This window comes from Chrysochloris asiatica, unplaced genomic scaffold (assembly GCF_000296735.1).
Source record: "Chrysochloris asiatica unplaced genomic scaffold, ChrAsi1.0 scaffold00026, whole genome shotgun sequence".
Classification (NCBI taxonomy): Eukaryota; Metazoa; Chordata; class Mammalia; order Afrosoricida; family Chrysochloridae; genus Chrysochloris; species Chrysochloris asiatica.
Genome location: NW_006408544.1, coordinates 14,683,143 through 14,703,142, shown reverse-complemented (window position 1 = coordinate 14,703,142; position 20,000 = coordinate 14,683,143). Strand labels below are relative to the sequence as shown.

General features: G+C 37.0%; 1 protein-coding gene and 1 pseudogene across 1 annotated transcript in view; one reads left to right on the top strand and one right to left on the bottom strand.

The window, feature by feature from the left end:
- The window catches only part of FAF1 (Fas (TNFRSF6) associated factor 1), a 665,112-nt gene that overhangs the window by 367,089 nt on the left and 278,023 nt on the right, over positions 1–20,000 (top strand). The gene's annotated exons all lie outside the window — the stretch shown is intronic.
- LOC102838044 overlaps positions 2,040–20,000 on the bottom strand; it is a 39,596-nt pseudogene continuing 21,635 nt past the window's right edge.

Sequence of the window (20,000 nt, the reverse complement as noted above, 5' to 3'; positions counted from 1 at the left end):
TCCCTAGCTCTACTTATTATAAACATTTAGAGATTTTTCTTAAAGAATGTTTCTGGTCCCTTTGCTTTGCTTAAGCTCAAGTTTGACTTGCTTCTTTGAGAATGATAATATTACATAACTGTTTAAAAATACAGTTAATATGCCAGGCACTGGTCTAAGCCACATATATTAACTCATTTAATCTTCATAACAACCCTATTGCTTGCCCCATTTTACAAATGAACAAGCTGAGGTATATTCTTAAAATACATAATTAATAAGTAGCAGTTCAAATAAGTAGCTTTGAACCCAAACAGAAGAAAATTCATGGTTGCTTAGGTTAGCAATCCTGGTGTGGCACTGTGGTTAATATGCCAGTCGGTGTGAACATAAGGTTGATGATTCAGGCTCAACAGCTGCTCCTTGGAAACCCTACATAGGGTTGCTATGGATTGGAACTGACTCGAAGGCATTTGACAACAACTACCTGTTAGCAGAGGAAGATCAGTGACTGGGCATCTATGAAAGCCTATCATCTTTATTTTTCACATAGCTTCACTATGATCAGCTTAATGATGAGCATGCTACATCCATTGTGATCACAATCCTACTTATGTGAAATGTGAGAGGAAAATGGAATCTAGGCTTTTTTGTAATTTATTATGAAGCTATGTTTTGTTTTGTTTTGTTTTTCTTATTTGTTGTGAAGCATGACTACTGTGTGCCCTATTTGGCAATATTTTCTTTTCCTTTCTTTTAGTTTCAGTGGTCTATAGATAGCTGACAGATTCAATTCCTTGTAAGCGTTTAACACTTTAGGAGAAGAAATTACCATCATTGTAGCCCTTTTCACCTCTGACCCTATTAGTTGACTTGTTGTTGTTAGGTACCATCGAGTTGATACTGACCCATAGCAAACTTATGCACAGCAGAACAAAACACTGCCCGATCCTGGGACAACCTCACTACTGTTGCCACGCTTGAATCCATCGATGCTGCCACTTGGCCAATACATCTCGTTGGGGGTCTTCCTCTTTTTCTCTGACCCTCCACCTTACCAAACATGATATCCTTCTGTAGTGACTATTCCCTCCTGACAATATGTCCAAAGTATGAGAGACGAAGTTTGGCCATCTTGGCCTCCAAGGAGCACTGTGGCTGCACTTCTTCCAACACGGATCTCTTGGTTCTTTTGGCAGCCCGTGGCACATTCAATGTTCTCCTCCAACACCATAACTCAAAAGCATTGATTCTTCTGTGGTCTTCCTTATTCACTCTCCAGCTTTTGCATGCATGTGAGGTTATTGAAAACAGCATGGCTTGGGTCAGGCGCACCATAGTCCTCAAGCTGACATTTTTGCTCTTCAACACTTCAAAAAGGTCTTGTGCAGTAGATTTACCTAATGCAATATGTCGTTTGATTTCTTAACTGCTGCTTCCATGAGTGTTGATAGTTGGTCCAAGAAGAATGAGGGTTTACTTATTGAATTATAGAACTCCAGAGTGATATTAAGTGCTATTGCCATTTTAAACATGAAAGATACTATAGATTGCTATTTAGTAACTTGCATGGCTCCATATGATAAGCACTGGATTGTGAATCACAAGGTTGGTGGTTCAAACCCATCAGCTTCTCTGTGGGAAAAATATGGGGCTTTCTGCTTCGCAAAGATTTAAAACCTTGAAAATCCTATAAAGGGTCTCTGTGAGTTGAAACCGAATCAGCAGCACTTAACAACAACAGCAGCAGCAGCACAGAGAAAGTATGAAAACTTGGAAGGTCCTTTACACTACTGGTCCCTGGAGTCTGCCTAGCTGTGGTTATTGATTTAATAGTTCCCCTTATGAGCTTCAGATGAACTTTCTTATCCACTCCATTTAGAGCCCCCAACCTACCCACCAATGCCATAGAGTTGATTCCAGCTCATAGCAACCCTGTGGCACAGTGTACAACTGTTATTTAGTTTTTAGTTAGTTGGTTTTTTTTAGCTTACAAATGAAACTTTATAGAGTTTCAAAGTTATATTCACATTAAGAAATGTAGGCTTCTCTCTCATATATCACAAAAATAAATCTTCAAAATACTCATCAAATTGTTATTCTTGTGACTTTTCATCTGTCTCTGAGAGTTGCTGTTGTTAGTGCCATATAGCCAGTTCCGACTCATAGCGACCCTGTATAGGTTTTCCAAGGAGTCCCTGGTGAATTTGAACCATTGACCATGTGGTTCAAACCGACCTTATGGTCCAGTGTTTTATCCCACAGTGTGCCACATCACTCTGAGCGCAGACTCTTCCAAAGATCAGATTCTGAAGGAATTTCTTCTTCAGCAGAGTTTCTATTTATAGAGTCTGTTGGTTTTTTTGGAGGATGAATGCCGTTTATATTTTTTTGTTTTGTTGTGGAAATTTCTTTTTCAGAAGATAATCTAGATTATTTTATGGATAACTCTTCACAATGAAATCTTTTTTGTTTGCTTTTCTTTCTGTTTGTTAACTTCTTTTTTCCTGTGATGAAAATTTAAAGGGACATTCTTGACATACCCTTGATTTCTCTTTCCACCATTCTCAAAAATAATCAAAATTAACTTTGATCTTTAAGCCTTATTTTACATCACAGCATTTATTTCCACAGAAAAACTGACCTTTTCCTAAAATTACTTCTTTTCCTCCTTACCACCTAAATCCAAACATATTCTCTTTGTATCTACTGAGATCTGCTGTGCAGTATCCCTTGAATAATTTATTGTCTTATTTCTTTGTAAGTCTCTTCTCCCAAATCAAGTCCATTTAACCTTCCTCATTTCATAGGAATCTATGATTTTCTCGTGTAGCATCCAAGTCTGTTTTGTCATTTCCCCACAATCTTACGAAGTTGTTCTTTTGCCATCATAGTATAAAATAATAAAATCATTGATAAACTTTTTGTGCTTTTGTTAAGCAGCCATACTATGAGATAAAACCTTCTATTTCTTCTGCCCTCTCCAGCAATTCTGCTACAAGTTGTTTATGTGCCACCTTTCCATATTTTTCTTTCTGAAATGGCTTTTTGAGTGTTAAGTCATTTTCATTTGTCCCTTTTTTCCTTCTGCTGGATTCTCCACACTGTTTCTCATCACTAACATCAGAGTCATAGCCTGCATTTCACTGGAGGAACCAACTAAGACTGAGGGGGGTGGGGGTGGGAAACGAGAAGGGAGACAGTGTCTGTCTCCAGAATCCTGAGTCATTGCTTCCTCCTTCATTCCTCGTAGTTGCAGTGGTAACCCATGACTTCAGTGAACAGCTACAAGACAAGCCCACAGCTGCTGCCTTTGCCACCACTATCACCACTGCCCGCTCCACCAAGATTATAAATCTTTATGGGAGCAGACAGCACACAACCTCATCTTTCTACTGCAGAGTAGCTGGTGGTTTTGAACTGTCGTTAGTAGCCCAACATCTAACCCACAGCACCACCAGGGTTCGTTCATACGCCCCAAAGAACCCTGAAATTTCATATATTCCGAATTGAATTCATGTTTTCCCTTGGCACACCTGTTCCCCTTCTGAAGTTCCCTAATTTAATGATTGGTATCACCATCTATATAGTTTTATAGCTAAAAAGGAATCATTCTTTTTGAAAATTAAAATATCTTACTGTGTTTTTGGTGTAAGTTTACACAACAAATTAAATTCCCAATTATTTCTGTACAATATTTTCTCTGACATTGATTATACGTTTTACAATGTGCCAACTATCTCTTATTTCAGTTCTGGTTGTCTGTTTCCAGTTATCTCATTTCCAGGCCTCCTTGTCTTCTTGTCTTTGCTTTTGAGTAAATGTTGACCATTTTGTTTCATATAGATAAATTTTTAATTGGGTACAGTACTGATGGGTGTTATTTAACTAAAAGGTGATCTTATGGAATAGTTTGTTTCAAGATTTAAAAGGTGTTATTCCTGACACATCTCTCCCTCTTGCTAATGTTATTAAATTATAAATTTCTCTCAGTTTTAACCTGACAGAATATATATATATATGTATTTGTTTTCTTCTGTCCATTTCCATGGTCACCACTCTAATAGACACTACCAATTTCTTGAATCTGAACTTTAGCAAAAGCCTCCAAACTCATTTCCCTTCAATCCATTTTCTGTGCTGTATCATTATGACTATTATTATTTAAAGATATTGTTATTGTTTTTAAGTGCTGTCGAGTCGATTCCTACCCATAGTGAGCTTGAACTGCCCAAGGAGCAACTGGTGAGCTTGAACTGCAGACCTGTGGTTCAAACCAACTTTGCAAGTCCAGCACATAAGCCACAGTGCCACACCAGTACTCCTTAAACATCATTAAAGATGTATATCGGCTCAAATAATCTCTCTGGTTAAACCCTTAGTTGTTGTTGTTGTTATGTGCCATGGAGTCGGTTCCAACTCATAGCGACCCTGCACAGTGTTTCTGAGGCTGTAGATCTTTACAGGAGCAGAAAGCGTCATCTTTCTCCCGCAGAACAGCTGGTAGTTTTGAACTGCTGACCCTGAGGTTAGCAGCCCGATTCGTAACCACTATGCTACCAGAGCTTCTTAAACCCTTAGTAGCTTTCCAAATAAAAACCAAACTGTGTAACATGACCAGTGTTCCAGAGCCTGCATATTCTGAATCCTGCATATTTCTTCTTTTTTGTCTTATGTTATATTGCCCCTTGTTCTCTGTTCTCAAGGTACACTGGTCTCCTGCCAGTTTTTATAATGTGTCATGCCCCTCCCAACACTGGACCATTGGAAATGTTGTTTCATCTACTTGGAACAGTCATCCTCTTCCCTAGTCTGTCCAATTCAGCCATTTATGGAAGTCTTTCTTTCACTTCATTTACAATTGTGATTTTATATTTTTTTCAAGTAATAGTTGTTCCTACTCTAAGCTGCAAGTTCCATGAGGGCGGTTATTGTTTTTAGTTTTGTTCAAGCAGTAGGTATTGAATAAATACATGTTGAATGAATAAACCTCAGTCCTCAGTTTCCCATTCTTAAAACTACCCAACATTGTTTTAAGGTAAAGACAATGTATATAGAGACAGATCTTAAAATATAACATTAAGACAAAGCAATCAATTGGTATCTTTATATGCAGGCAAATAAATTCTTGCTACTGAACATTATAATTCTTTAATTTCACTGGTTTTGAAAACAATGTCAAGAATTACTATGGCTTTTTTGTTGTTCTTTTGGTTCATTGATCTGTCTGTCTTGCATTCCTACCACAGTTTAGGCTGTCATCATTTTTTCTATCTTATTTCATCATTTTTCTGTCTTATTTCCCAAAATTTAACTTCCATACAGTAGTGTGAGTTTTCTTTCTTAAGTGCATTTGGATCACCTAACTCCTTGGCTTGAAATATATCTGCTTTCACATTGCCCACAAGATCAGTGGTTCAAACCCACCAGTCACTCCTCAGAGCACTATATAGGGTCCTTTGAATCGAAACTGATTCCAGAGCACTTAATAACAACACAGCATGCATTTAAAGTGCTTGGCACATGGTTAATGCCCCAATAAATAATGGAATATGTGTATATAATCTCTCCTTTTTTATCCTCTCTACCTCTAACTCCAAAATTCCTTTCAATACTGAAATCCTCTATTTCCATACAATTGTAATCTATAATTTAGCAAATGAAAGGGATTAACTAAAAATTAGTAAATTTAAACTAATTTCAGCTCCTGAATAACAATTGTATTTGTGTTGTTAGGTGCTAGCTAGTTAGTTCCCACTCATAGAGACCCTATGCATGATAAAACAAAATACTGCCAGATCCTACACCATCCTCACAATTGTTATGATTAAACCCATTGGTGTTGCCACAGTGCCAGTCCATCTTGTTTGGGGGTGGGGGTTCTTATTTTTTCACTGACCCTCTACTTTATTAAGCATGATTTCCTTCTCCAGGGACTGGTCCCTCCTGATAACATGTCCAAAGTACTAGAGACTAAGTCTTGCCATTCTGCCTTCTAAGAAATATTCTGACTGCATTTCTTCTAACACTGATTTTGTTTGTTTTATGGCAACCCATGATACTTTCAGTATTCTTCTCCACAACATAATTCAAAAGCATTGATTTTTCTCCATTCATCCGTATCCACTGTCCAACTTTCACAAGTATATGAAGCAATTGGAAGTATCATGGCTTGGGTCAGACTCCATCTTCCTCCTCAAAATGACATATTTGCTCTTGAACATTTAAAAAAGAAGGGATTTTCTGCAGCAGATTTGTTTAACATAACACATTGTTGATTTCTTGACTGCTGTTGCCATGGGCACTGATTGTGGATGCAAGTAAATTGAAGTCTTTGACAATTTCTGTCTTTTCTCCATTTATCATGGTATTATTTATTGGTCCAGTTATATTTATCTTCATCAGTAAATATTTTAAGTCCTCTTCCTTTTCAGTAAGCAAGGTTGTAGCATCTGCATATCACAGTTAGTGAGACTTTCTCCAATCCTGATGCCATGTTCTTCCGTCATATAATCCAGCTTCTCAGATTATTTATTCAGTATATAGATTGAATAAGTATGGTGAAAAGATACAACCCCAACACACATCTTTCCCAATTTTAAACGATTCAGTATCCTCTTGTTCTGTTTGAATGACTGCTTCTTGGTCTATGTACAGGTTGCTCATGAGCACAATTAAATGTTCTTGAATACCCATTTTTTGCAATGCTATCCATAGTTTGTCATGATCTGCACAGTTGAAAGCCTTCATATAGTCAATAAAGCACAAGAAGCATTTTTCTGTTGTTCCCTACTTTAAGCCAAGATCCATCTACATCAATTCCTGGAGTCTTGTTTATCACCAATACGTCTAGTGCAGCTTGGACTTCTTTAGTACCATTGGTTCTTCATCATATGCTACATCTTGAAATGGGTGAACATTGACCATTTCTTTTTGGTACAGTGACTTGTATATTCCTTTCATCTCCTTATCCTTTCTGCATCATTCAATATTTTACCCATAGAATCCTTCAGTATTCCAAGTTGAGGCTGGAATTTTTTTTCTTCACTTCTTTCCCTTGAGAAATGCTGAGCATCCTTTTGGTTATTTAACTTTAGGTCTTTGCACATTTCATTATAATACTTGACTTTGTCTTTTTGAACTACCGTTTGAAATTTTCTTTTCAACTCTTTGACTTCCTCACTTCTTCCCATTTGCTTTAGTGTCTCTACAATCAAGAGTTAGCTTCAGAGTCTCCTTTCTTTCCTGTCATTTTAATGGCCTTTTGCTTTCTTTCTATGATGTTCTCCTGGTCTTCATTCATTTGTGTCTAATGCATCAAATCTATTTGTTCTTGAGATGGTCTCTAAAGTCAGTTGGGGTATGTTCAAGGACATATTTTGCTTTTGTGGATTTGTTGTCATTTTCTTCAGCTTCAAACTGAACTTGCAAATGAGCAATTGATGGTGTGTTCTACAGTCTGCCCCTGACCTTGTTTTGGCTGATGATACTGAGCTTTTCCTAGCTCTTCCCACAGATGGAGTCAGTTTGGTTCCTGTGTATTCCATCTGGTCAGATCCATGTGTGTTTTGTTGTTCTTAGGTGACATTGAGTTGGTTTCGACTCATAGCCACCCAGTATAGGGTTTCCAATGAATGGTTGGGGAGTTTGAACCGCCAACTTTGCGGTTCAAACCAACTTTGCGGTCCTGCACTTATCCTGCAGTGCCACACCAGGACTCCATGTATATAGTCGCCTTTTATGTTGTTTTAAAAAGGTATAGATAATAAGTTACATCAAAATTCTTTGATGCCATCTCCAGCAACATTTCTGTCATTGAGGCCATATTTTCTGATCCTTCCTCTTTTTTCCAACTTTCACATTTTAATCACAGTAATTATCAATGCATCTTGATTGCATGTTTAATTCTGAGTCTGTAAATATTTACAGGAGCAGACAGTCTCATCTTTCTCCAGAAGCAGCTAGTATGTTTGAACCACTAACCTTGCAGTTAGCAGTCCATTGCTTATCCCACAGTAATACGAGAACTCCTTTTTAAAAATAAAGTTAGCATTCATTCTCAAATCATCTCATTTTGTTCCAGATTTTTTTAAAAGAATATTTTCTTGTTTTATTTTAGTATCTATTGATCAAAATGTATAAATAATATATATATATTGTCTCTGGAAAAAAGTTTTCAGTTTTTACATTTTGAAATACTCTGGTGAGAGGCTTTTGTTCTTTTAATTGTAACTTTTTTTTTTTCCCACTGAATTTATTCAGCTCAAAGTTACAGGTTGATTAGTTGTTTGAAAAGTAGAACTTATAATTAGCACACAGAAATAATTTCTTCCTGTTTTAGAGAATTAACACTTCAGCACACCTTTCACTTTATACTAAGTTTGGCATTGGCATAAATAATGTTATGTAAGAAAACCCTATGTTTAATTCTGTCACATATGGGTTCATCAAGTAAGATGAATGGGCAGCACTAAGCTGTCATTTTTGATATTTTGACTCTTTATCAATGACTACTGAATTATATTTAAACATTTCGTCTCATGTTATACATTTTGAGCTTTATACTTTTCACGCTGGCCCAAGGCTAATCAGGCAGCTATTTAAACTCTGATGATATTTTTTAGTGATTCTTTTTCTTTTTTTTTAGTACTTTCCAAGCTTTGCATTGTTATATTGGTAGATTATGTACTTATCTACTAAATTACAAGTGTCCATTGCATTTTGGACTCCTGGTGTGGCACTGTAGGATCAGCACTAGCTACAAACCACAAGGTTAGCCTTTCAAACCTACCAGAGGCTCCTTGGAAACCTTATACAAGGTTGCTATGAGTTGGAACCAACTTGATGACACTTAACATCAACATTGCATTTTTTCTTCAGAAAGGAAAGTAAGGAAACTGTTTACATTAAATCAGTAGACATTTATTGCATTGCTTGCTGATGTAGTGTTTTAAGATAAGCACTAGCCTACTAACCACAGGGTTGATGGTTTAAGTCCACCAGCTGTTCCTTGGAGACTATGTAGGGTCACTATGAGTTGGAACCAACTAGATGGCACACAACAACAGTGGCATGTACTTAGCACTGTCGGAGCACAATGAAAATGTAAGATCCAGGCAATGTCTTCAACAACCCTAGAATCTGCTACCTAAATACAGACACAGGCAAAGTTTAAAAAAAAACACAAAACAAGAATTCAAGAGGTTACAGTAAGCGCTATGGGAGCTGGGTAAAAGAAGAAAAATCATTTGGCTGGAAGGAGGGAATCTTTCATCTGGTTCAGGACTTTGAGTTGGTTCTTCCCAACTCAGTCAGGGCTGATGAAGGAAAACTGAGACATGCCAGAATTTGCAAAATGTTGGTTCCTGGAATAGATAGCCCAGCCAGGGAAAATTACACTTTGACTCCCTGCTATATACTTTATTTCCCTTTTAGAAAACAAGGACAACATCTGTACTGTATAGCAACCAAACATCTTGCCTGGGAAGGTTGAACACAGTGGTACCCTGCTCAAAGATGACTGCTGATGGAACTGCTATGAATGTGCTTCACCCTCCACAGTCCTGGCAGTCATTCAGGCTCCTGAGGAGCTCATTACTTTTCTTCTGAGTCTCCTGTTCAGGACTGCAACCTGTAATTTTTTCCATTCCTGGTACCAATATTTTGCAAATTCAAGTCCCTCCTAGTTTGACTTTTGGCCATGACTGAACCAGTTCTAACTGGTTCAAAGATAGCACCCATTTATGTTTGTGTGCTTAACTTGATATCGTTAATTTGGACTTTTTTCCACCCAGACAAAAAAGTCAGGACAAATGCCCAGCGGCACTGTGTCCATGTTTTAAGACCAAAGCTGTTAGCTTAACTGCTTGAGCTTTGCCAAGGAATTAGATGCTGCTGGAATAACATCCAGAGATCCTGTGTTTACTATCCAAAGAGTTCCACAATGTTGTGGGGTAAATGACATCCCAGTATTGACTAGGCATGTGTCAAATGGCTGGTCAGTACTCTTTATGCATACAAAGCAGACTTGAGAAGTACCTTTGTATATTGAAGGTTCTGTGGTTGTGAAAACCTGAAGTCACAACTGACTCATACAGTTGCTTTCTCTAATAATTAGTCTTTTCCACTAGCAGAACCTTTTTATTAGACTTAAATTGAGGAGCCAACTTGAAGATTTGCCCTTGATTCTCGGTGAATATGTTGTGGTTATAGAATAGGGCAAAGGGCTTGTTTTGATACAATTTTGAACTCTGATAATCAATATTTCCTATGTTGACTTTATTATGCTTTTGTTAATAAGTGACTTTCTAAATGTTAGAAATATTTAGAAAAATACCTTGATGGATTCCCCCCCCCACCCCCACCAGCATAAGAACTCTCTTCTGTATTATGACTTGAGAGAAAAAAAAAATCTGTATTTCTAATGCAGCTTTCATCTATATGATGCTTTTAAAATTTGTCAACTCTAGGGTACTAAAATTATGTTGCCATATCAAGATTACAATGAAACTGATTTCATTCATCACTGAATGTGATTTTCTGCAGATGAGCAATTAATTTCTTCTGTTGAACTGCTCAGTATCATTATTTTGTCCTTTGCTTCTCATAAGTGCTTAATACTTTTAGATTCTGTCTCAGAGTCAGTTTCTATCAGCACGTATACTCCAGCTAATTTGGTGTTGTGTGTGTCTGTATAACAGTACTGAATTCCTACTAACTCTGACCAAGTAATGGAGACTGGTCATTTCCTGAATCAAATTGTGTCAGGTTGTGTCAGATTTGTTAATCATTGTTATGCTAGTGATTAATATCAATATGTTATAGAAATATTTCCCAGACTTTCTAGATCTTCATCTAAAACAAAATAATGAAGTATCTAGCTCAGAGCCATAATGATTCGTTATTTTCTTAAGTCCAAGTTGAAGCAAAATTAGGTAAAAGACAATTTTATTTATTTTTTAAATCCTCTATCATGAGAGAGTAATTAACTCAAGATCCACAATTAGCCTCACAGCAGTCCATATTAACCACCTCCAACTGTCTCAGGTCTTACAGAGGTGGTGTAATTCTGAGATTATTTTGCACTTGAAACAGAGAGACCTATAATAACTAGCCTGAAACACATTTAAGAATGTGAGGTTTTTCCTTTTTGTGTTAATGTCTACCCTCCTTAATGATAATTTTTTTTGTTTTTGTTTTCAAGCAGAAAAAAAAAAACAAATATTAGAAGAAAGTGCTTCCTTTCTATATTGTATTATACTATATCTCTTTCCTTGGTAAATCTAGATTTAACTGCCTTCCTGTATCTGTAATTTTCTTTATTTAATTAGTGCCAGTTAAATGACACGAAAGATTAATAAAATGAAGCAAATAATCAAGTTGAGAGAAACTCATGAAGAAAACTTACCAAGACCCCCTCATCATCATTGTGGGCTGGTAAAGTATAATTGCCAACTCTGCCTTATGTACCTTTTTGGCTTAGTTTTGTTTTAATGGAAATGTTCACTTGCATAGCATTCCTGCATAAAATTCAACCCTGGGAACCTGTTCTATGGATCTCTGAATATTTTTTATGCAACCTGCTTTAACAGGTTTAAATTACATTCTGTGACACTGTTTTTGTGGTTGAATTAGAAACTTTTTTTTTTTTTTTTTTAGTTAAACCTGTGATAAGTAATTGTCACAGTTAGCGCCCTGGTACAATGCTAATTTGAAGTGACATGTCCATACTAGCCCTTCGTAACATGAAGAAGCCTAACAGGTGTGAGGGGTGTGGCTTCCCATGGGTTCTGTTGAACTTCTAACCAGAGAAAAATAGCAGAAAAAGTGAAATGAACCTTGAATAAAGCTGTCAGCAGTAATTATCTCAGCAACACTTTGTAAGGAGATAAAATAAGCACTGGTGCTTTTATAACCTGAACACACTGCACCCAAGATAGATTTTTCACCCATTTAACATGAAGAGCTGAATACCTATCGAGAGATATTTTCATAGAGCCTAATTAAACAATAACAATTAAATAAAATATAAATTTTCGGAACAAATACATTTACTTTTATTTTAACACATAGTTTTCTGTTCGGTATTTGTTTATAGTAGTTTCAGTAACAGAAAAAAAAAAATTCACTCTTTTTTGCTTTTGTGTAATCCATTATGGTATGAAATCTCAAGTAGCATATAGAAAGTATTCTCTTCTGGACACAACTCAAAAAACACTTAGGAAAGTTTGTTTTTCAGTTAGTTTGAGAAGTGCACTGGGCTGCCCCATACAAAGCAGGATGATAATATATATAAACATGTGGAATTTACTGCAAGTCATCATCATATAAACATTGCTATTTGAGCAGGACCCAGGGGAAACTTTGTAAATCTGTGTCAACTCTTCTTCAAGTGTCATCTGTTGCTGTTTTAACAGCAGTATTTTAAAGTACACTTTGATTTATTCATACAGTAATTCAAATAACAGAATTACTATGTTAATGTTAATATGAACTGAGAAATATACAGAAGTGAAAGTGGTAACTTTATTTACAAATTTCTAGGGTTTTATAAGCCAACTGTGCCAAAAACCAATTATTCATTGTTCTTGTTGTGTGTTGTCAAATCGATTCTAATTCATAGCAAACCTATATATAGAACAGGGTAGAGCTGACCATAAGATTTCCTATAATCCCTACCAGATCAGATCACTGGGTCTTTTTTACAGTGTAGCTGCTGGTCGCTTCTAACCACGTACTTTTGGTTAACACCCAAGTGCTTAACTATTGCATCTTCAAGGCTCCATTTATCATCTTTATTTACCTTAAAATACAGTTATATATTTTAGCAAACCCTGGTGTGGTACTGTAGGGTAAGCACTTGACTGCTACCCTCAAGGTTGACAGTTCAAACCCACCAGTCGCTCCTCAGAATCCCTATACAGGAGCGCTATGAGTCAGAACCAACTTGATGGCACTTAACAACAACAACACTGACTTTACATTTTATTTTAGTTCTTTTTCATGATTCACCTGTGCTATGCCCCCTCACCCCAATAAATTAGAAACAACTTAGCTAGGTTAGGTCACATTTAGTGTGGAGGTGATGTTAAAAGAAGTTTAAAAACTAACATGTTAATTCTGATTTTGCTTTGTTATTTATTAGCTCTGTGATCTTGGGGAAGGATGTGAACTTATCTGTGAAATGGAAATGTGGTAAACTACACAAGTTCATTCTCAGTAAGGATGACAAATTCAGTGTAGAGCATTGAAATGGAACTAGTATGTTCTCTATTTTATTTATAAACCTGCTGGAGTCCTGGTGTGGCACTGTGGGTTAATGTGCTGGACTGCAGAGGCGCTTTGAACTGCAGGGTTGGCAGTTCAAGCTCACCAGCTGCTCCTCAGAAACCCTATACAGGGTCACTATGGGTCAAAATCGACTTGATAGTACTTAACAACAACAACATAGCCTGTTAACTTCAAGGTCAGTGGTTCAAACCCACCAGCCACTCCTCAAAAACCATATACAGAGTCGTTATGAGTCAGAACTGACTTGATGACACTTCACAACAACAAGAAGCCTAGAGACACATTAGTTCCATCACAGCAGAAACTGTTCCATTAGCTTAGCACTCAGCTACATTCTCTGCCTAGAGTAGGATTCAATACCACTTAGTTAATTGAACAGATACTAAGATTATTTATTATTAACTAAAGTCTATAGTTTACATTAGTATTTACTCTTTGTTTTATATACTTTTGTGTGTTTTGACAAATGCATAATGTCACATGTCCTGCAAAATAGTTTCATTACCCTTAAAATGCCCTGTACTCTATTTATTCATCCCTTTACTCCTACTCCCTGAGCACCTGATACATTTTTTTTTAAAACCTTTTTTGTGAATTGGGTGAAGGTTTACAAGCAGATCATCAGTTTCTACATTCAATAAATCATATACTTCATTTCATCCCGATGATTGCAAACCCTTCAGTATAACATCACTTTTCCACTTCTTCCTGTATTTCTCGTTTCCATTCTTCCTCCTTTCCCAACCCTTCTAAGTTTTGTCCTTAGGTAAATGCTGCTTTTTTTATTTTGAATGGTTGGCCATTCTGTGGTGTGCATACCTCGCTAATATTGTTGTACCCTTTCCCCTATATATGTATCTATTGCTTGACTGAAAATTGATCCAAGAAGATGGTGACCAAGGGCCCCAGTTTTGGGTTCCTCCAGTCTAGTCCACCAATAAAGCTTGGTCTTTTATATCACCTTGGGTTTTGTTCCACATTTTCTCTCACTCTATACAGGGCCTTCTAAAATGTGATCCATTTCAGAGCAGTTGGTCAAAATCACTGATCTTTTTTATTGTCTCTATAGTTTTGTCTTCTGCAGAATTTTATATAGTTAGAATAATATGAAACTATATAGCTTTTTTAGACTCGTTTTACTTTGAAATGTGCAGTTAAGGTTTCTCTGTGTCTTTCCATCGCTTGATAGATTGTTTTTAAATTGCTAACTAATATTCTCTTGTATGAATATATCACAATTAGTTTTTCCATTCAGTTCTTGAAGAACATCTCCAAATTTATATATTTGGCAGATACAAATAAAAACTGTAAACATTTGTGTGAACTCAGGTTGTGTGGACACAAGTTTTCCAGTCATGTTAGTAAATGTTTAGGAAAGTGATAGCTAGATTATATGATACACCTATGTAGAGCTGTGTAAGAAAACTACCAGGCTGTCTCTCAAAATGACTCTGCCATTTTGAATTCCCACCAACAATGAATTAGAGTTCACTGCTCCACATCTCTCCAGCATATGATATTGCCAGTGTTTTGGATGGTAGTCTTTCTAATAGGTGTGGCATTGTATAGTAGCATCTCATTGTTGTTTTAGTTTGCAGTTTCCTAATGACATATAGGGGATCCTGATGTGATGCTGTAGAATAAGCACTGCTCCTTGGAATGCCTGTGTCAGAACTGACTTGATGGAACTTAACAACAATGACAAATGAAGTTGAGCGTCTTTTTAGATGCTTTCCATTGGTTTATTATCTTTTGTGAATTGTCTTTTGAAATCCTTTGCCCCCTTTATAATTAGGTATTTTATTTATGAGTTTTTGAATAAAAGTCCTTTTTCACATATGTGTTGCAAATATTTTCTCCTTATCTCTGCCTCTCTTTTCATTCTCCTAAGTTTGTCTTCTAAAGAGTAACTACATGTTTTGAGATTATTCACAAATCAAATGAACAAATATATACACATTGTACTGTTGGTGTCTGGTTCTCCAGAATTACAAAGCAAAATTCCTGCCATCAAGCATATATCTATATTAATTCTTTAATCCTCACAGCAATTGTATTAGTTAGAAACTTTACAGAGAAGGAGGTTGAGACATTGAGAAGACAAGAAAGTTGTTCAAACCCATTTAACTATGAACCAGTAGTGCTAGGATTTCAAACCCTGGCATTATTATAACTTCGGAGTTTAAGTTTATAGTCACTCGTTTTATACCTCTCTAAGAAAGTAAACAGTATGCACTCAACTACTAAACTAAAGTTGAGTGGTTCTAGCCTACCTACAGGTACCATGGAAAAAAGGTCTAGTAATCTACTTCCAAAGGAGCTCTGGTAGCGTAGTGGTTACGAATCGGCCTGTGAACTGCAAAGTCAGCAGGTTATAACTACCAGCTGCTCCGCGGGAGAAAGATGAGGCTTTCTGCTCCCGTAAAGATTTACAGCCTCGGAAACCCTGTTCAGGGTCAGAACCGACTTGATGACACTTAACAACAACAACAACAATCTACTTCCATGTAGTTACCATCAAAAAACCGTCTGGAGCAGTTCTACTGTGTAACACATGGGGTTGTCATGAGTTTGAATAAGTGGTAATGGATTTGGGATTTTGTTGTTTAAGAAAACGTGTAGTGATACCTGGCTATCTTCCCCCCTCCCCACCAAAAAAAAAAAAAAAAAAAATTGCCTTGTCTTTCCAAAAACTTCCTTGCTTAAGTGCAAATGATACATGAATATGAATTTTAGGGGTGAAATTTCCTTATTTATTGAGACACTTCCTTCCCTTCCCCTTTTCTTTCCTACACCAGGCCCACTGATCCATTGTACCCATTAAGGAAGTATATGACTTGGACAGGTTCTCATGAATATACAAGAGGGCTTCACAGAGTTCATGGGAAAGTTCTATTATCTTTTAATTGCATTTTTTCCATGAACTTTTTGAAGCCCCTTTATATGATGACAGGAGTTTTGAGTCCTGTAAATTTGACTTTTTTTTTTTTCACTCAGGTCCAGGTCCTGGTTCATATTATAGTTAGATGCTGGCCCACCCACGTAAGAACTCTCACTATAAAAATCTCCACTGCTGCATTCTACTTAGCCCCCACCTGGAATTCTGATTCTTGTCTCAGATAATAGTAAATTGTTTAATGTAGTATTTCTTTAACTACTTTGTAACTACTTTAAGACTTTGTGACTCCCACCAAACAACTTTTTCTTGATGAATCTGGGTAAGAGAAGGTAAGGGAAGATGCTGACAGGATTATATTAATGATTCTGTTGTGAGTGATTATTGTAAAAACTTGGTACTATAATGTGGAGATTGGTCAATTTTGAACCATCTCAAAAGTAAAAGGGGTACCAACAAGTAATAAGCCAGGAATGAAGTGCATCCTTTGAACTCCAAGATCTCTGTACATTGAACTTCCTCAGTTCAGGAACAGAAAGTTTTGGTGGCAGAGGAGTAGCAGCAGCAGAACCAAGAGCCAGAGCACAAGAGGAGGACTTCTTGGCCCATGGAATTAGTAAAGCTCAGGCCTTCATGCTTGCCTGTGGAGTGGCGTCTCCAAGCACTTAATTAATTGGTGGAGTTAGGTTTGCTAACCTAAGAAGCAGGAGCCTAGAACCTTCAGGCTGAGATTTAGGGTGGAGTGGGCATTTATTGGCAGCACTAAGAGAGTTGTAACATTGTTCAAACAGGACAGCGGCCAAGGGGCCATGTGGCTGAGAGGCCAAGAACCAGACAGAGACGTAAAGAAATGTATCTTGAGCATTTCTGATTCTGAATTGTAGCTTGTTAACTCCCCTAATAAAGCCCATAATCATGAGTATGGTCTGTGAGTTCTGTGTGGCATTGCATTGATTTGTTGGACCCAGCTGTTAAGTACAGTGCTGTGGGAGGGATGGTTGGTATCAGAATTGGTAAGAAGGTTAGAGGGCAGAGGCCTCATAGTGTGGCACTATGAGTTAGTGTGCTGGACTGCAAAGTTGGTTTGAGCCTCAAGGTCAGAGGTTCAAGCTCACCAGCTGCTCCTCAAAAACCCTATATAGGGTTGCTATGGGTCGGAACTGACTCGACAACACTAAACAACAACAATGGAGTTTAATTCTTCTCTCTTGTGAAGTCAGAGGAAGTAAGAAGCTATCTCCATACTCTTTTACACTAGGACTTAGATTTGTTTCAGAAAGATTTATCCAAGGTCACTGGGTGTTATTAATTACTAATTTAATTGCTTTAGGAAATTTTGAAATGTAGGAAGTTACAGAAAGCTTCTGGGAGGAGATGGGGGTTTTAAGATGAGTGTTGAAGAAATGCTTTTTCTAATTTTCTAATAAGATCCTTACATACCGATGAAGTGCGCAGCTGTAAAAGAATGGTAAGAGAAGCCCAGGCAAGAATAATGGTATGAGCAAAAGCCTAGGTTCAGGCAAGAGCTAGGAATATGTTTGAATACAATAGAAGAAAGTGGGAAAGATAGGTCAGGTTATATCCTTGATCATCAGATTGAAAAGTTTGTGCAGGGCAAGAAAAAGGAACTTGCTAGTCCATTTTTTCATACTTGGAGAAGAGACTTAGTCAAGATCAAATTATGTATAAGAGGCAGGTTCAGATATTTTTAACCTAAATCTTTTGATCTATGTACAGTGCTCTCTCTGTATGTATCAGCTTGCCAATATTTTTATACATGTAGATTCATAGTAAAGGGAGTATCACATGAAACATTGATGGAAGAAAAGTCGTAAAAGGGCACAATGCAGTCTAAATACACAAAAGAACAAGAATTGCTTTGTTTTAATCCATGGAAGAATACTGATTTACACATTGGTTATGTATATTTAATCTAAAGGTTTCTCTTTATAGACTTAAATGGGCTCCCAAAGTCACTGCAACAATAGGGAATAGCCCTTTCTTAAAGTTGTCCTAGCTCTTAATTTTATTAAGTTCATCTCATAGATATTGAATAGGAAACCTGTTATACTTTTAGATATTGCTTTGTAACATATCCATTTCTTTTTCTGTTTTTGAACATTTTATTGTGTTTCAGGTGAAAGTTTAAAAGAACAAATTCATTTCCCATTCAATAGGTCATACACAACATTTTCCATGATATTGGTTGTTGTCCTCACAATGTGTCAACACTCTCCCCATTTCCAACCAAGCTTCTATTTCAAGAACAGAGAACAATGTGGCAGTCTGCTCATGTAAAGATTTACAGCCTTGGAAATCCTTTGGGGGCAGTTCTACCCTCCCCTATATGGATCTGTAAGTTAGAATCAACTAGAAGGCAGTAGGTTTTGCCTTCCACCAGAGGGTGCTCATAAGCAATTAAATGGCACAAGGCAGTAGAAACAGGAACTGAGAAACAAGGACCATATTTAATTCACAGCATAATTGACCTCTGGACATAAATGCAACTCTTGATTCAGCAGAAGTACTTTCTTTTGTTTAAAGTTGCCCTTCAAATAACAATTTACCCATCTACCTGAGTATATATACTCTTATATATAAAGAGGCTTCAAAAAGTTTGTGGAAAAATGGAATTAAAAGATGAACATTTTTACAAAATTTTTGAAATACCCTCATATATTTATGTAAACCTGACTATTCTTGATAAATAGATAAGAGAGACTATGCCACTAGATGGTATTAGACTTGTCTAAGAATGCTGTATTTTTGTTGTGTTATTTAATGTTATTTAGAAGTACTCTCATGTTATAAAATACTTTCAGAAATTCTGCTAGTGCAAGTCACTAAAAATCAATAAATAATAAAGTCAAAGAATATTGTGATAGCTAAACATTTAGTTGTTTAAAGTACATCTGGTGAGAAGTTCTGCCAATTCTGTTAAATTGAGCAACTCTTTACCACTCTATAGCATAATCTGTTTTTTATAGCAGATGTACTAAAGATTTTAAAAATATGACTTGTTTTGGTCAACCTCTTTTTGATGGAAAATCTCAAGATAATGATGAACCAATGAGAGGAAGCATGAAGGTGGGCAGTCATAATGTAAAAAGCTAACATTGAATGAATCTCTTTGTTTTTGAGAGTATCGACAGACTAAAGGATAGAACAACAACAAGAAAAAGCAAGTTCGGTAAATTTTCTTTTCTTAAACTTTGGACATATTGTCAAAAGGGACCAGTCCCTAGAGAAGGATACCATGTTTGGTAAGGTAGAGGGTCAGAGAAAAAGAGAAAGACCCCGAGCGAGATGGACTGGCAAAGTGGCAGCATCAATAGACTCAAGCATGGCAACAATAGTGAGGTTGGCCCAGGATGGGGTAGTGTTTTGTTTTGCTGTGCATAAGCTTGCTATGGATAAGTACCGACTCGATGACACCTAACAACATACAAATATACTACGTAAAGATTTTGTTTTTTTCCAAAAAAGTTGTTGTTAATGCTGTTGAGTCAGTTTGACTCGTTGTTGTTGTTAGTGCCATCGAGTTGGTACCAACCCATAGCGACCTCATGCACAGTAGAGCGAGACACTGCCCAGTCCTGGGCCAACCTCACTACTGTTGCCATGCTTGAGTCCATCGTTGCTGCCACTTGACCAGTCCATCTCGTTGGGGGTCTTCCTCTTTCTCTCTGACCCTCCACCTTACCAAACATGATATCCTTCTCCAGTGACTGGTCCCTCCTCACAATATGTCCGAAGTATGAGAGACGAAGTTTGGCCATCTTGGCCTCCAAGGAGCATTCTGGCTGCACTTCTTCTAAAATGGATCTAATGGTTC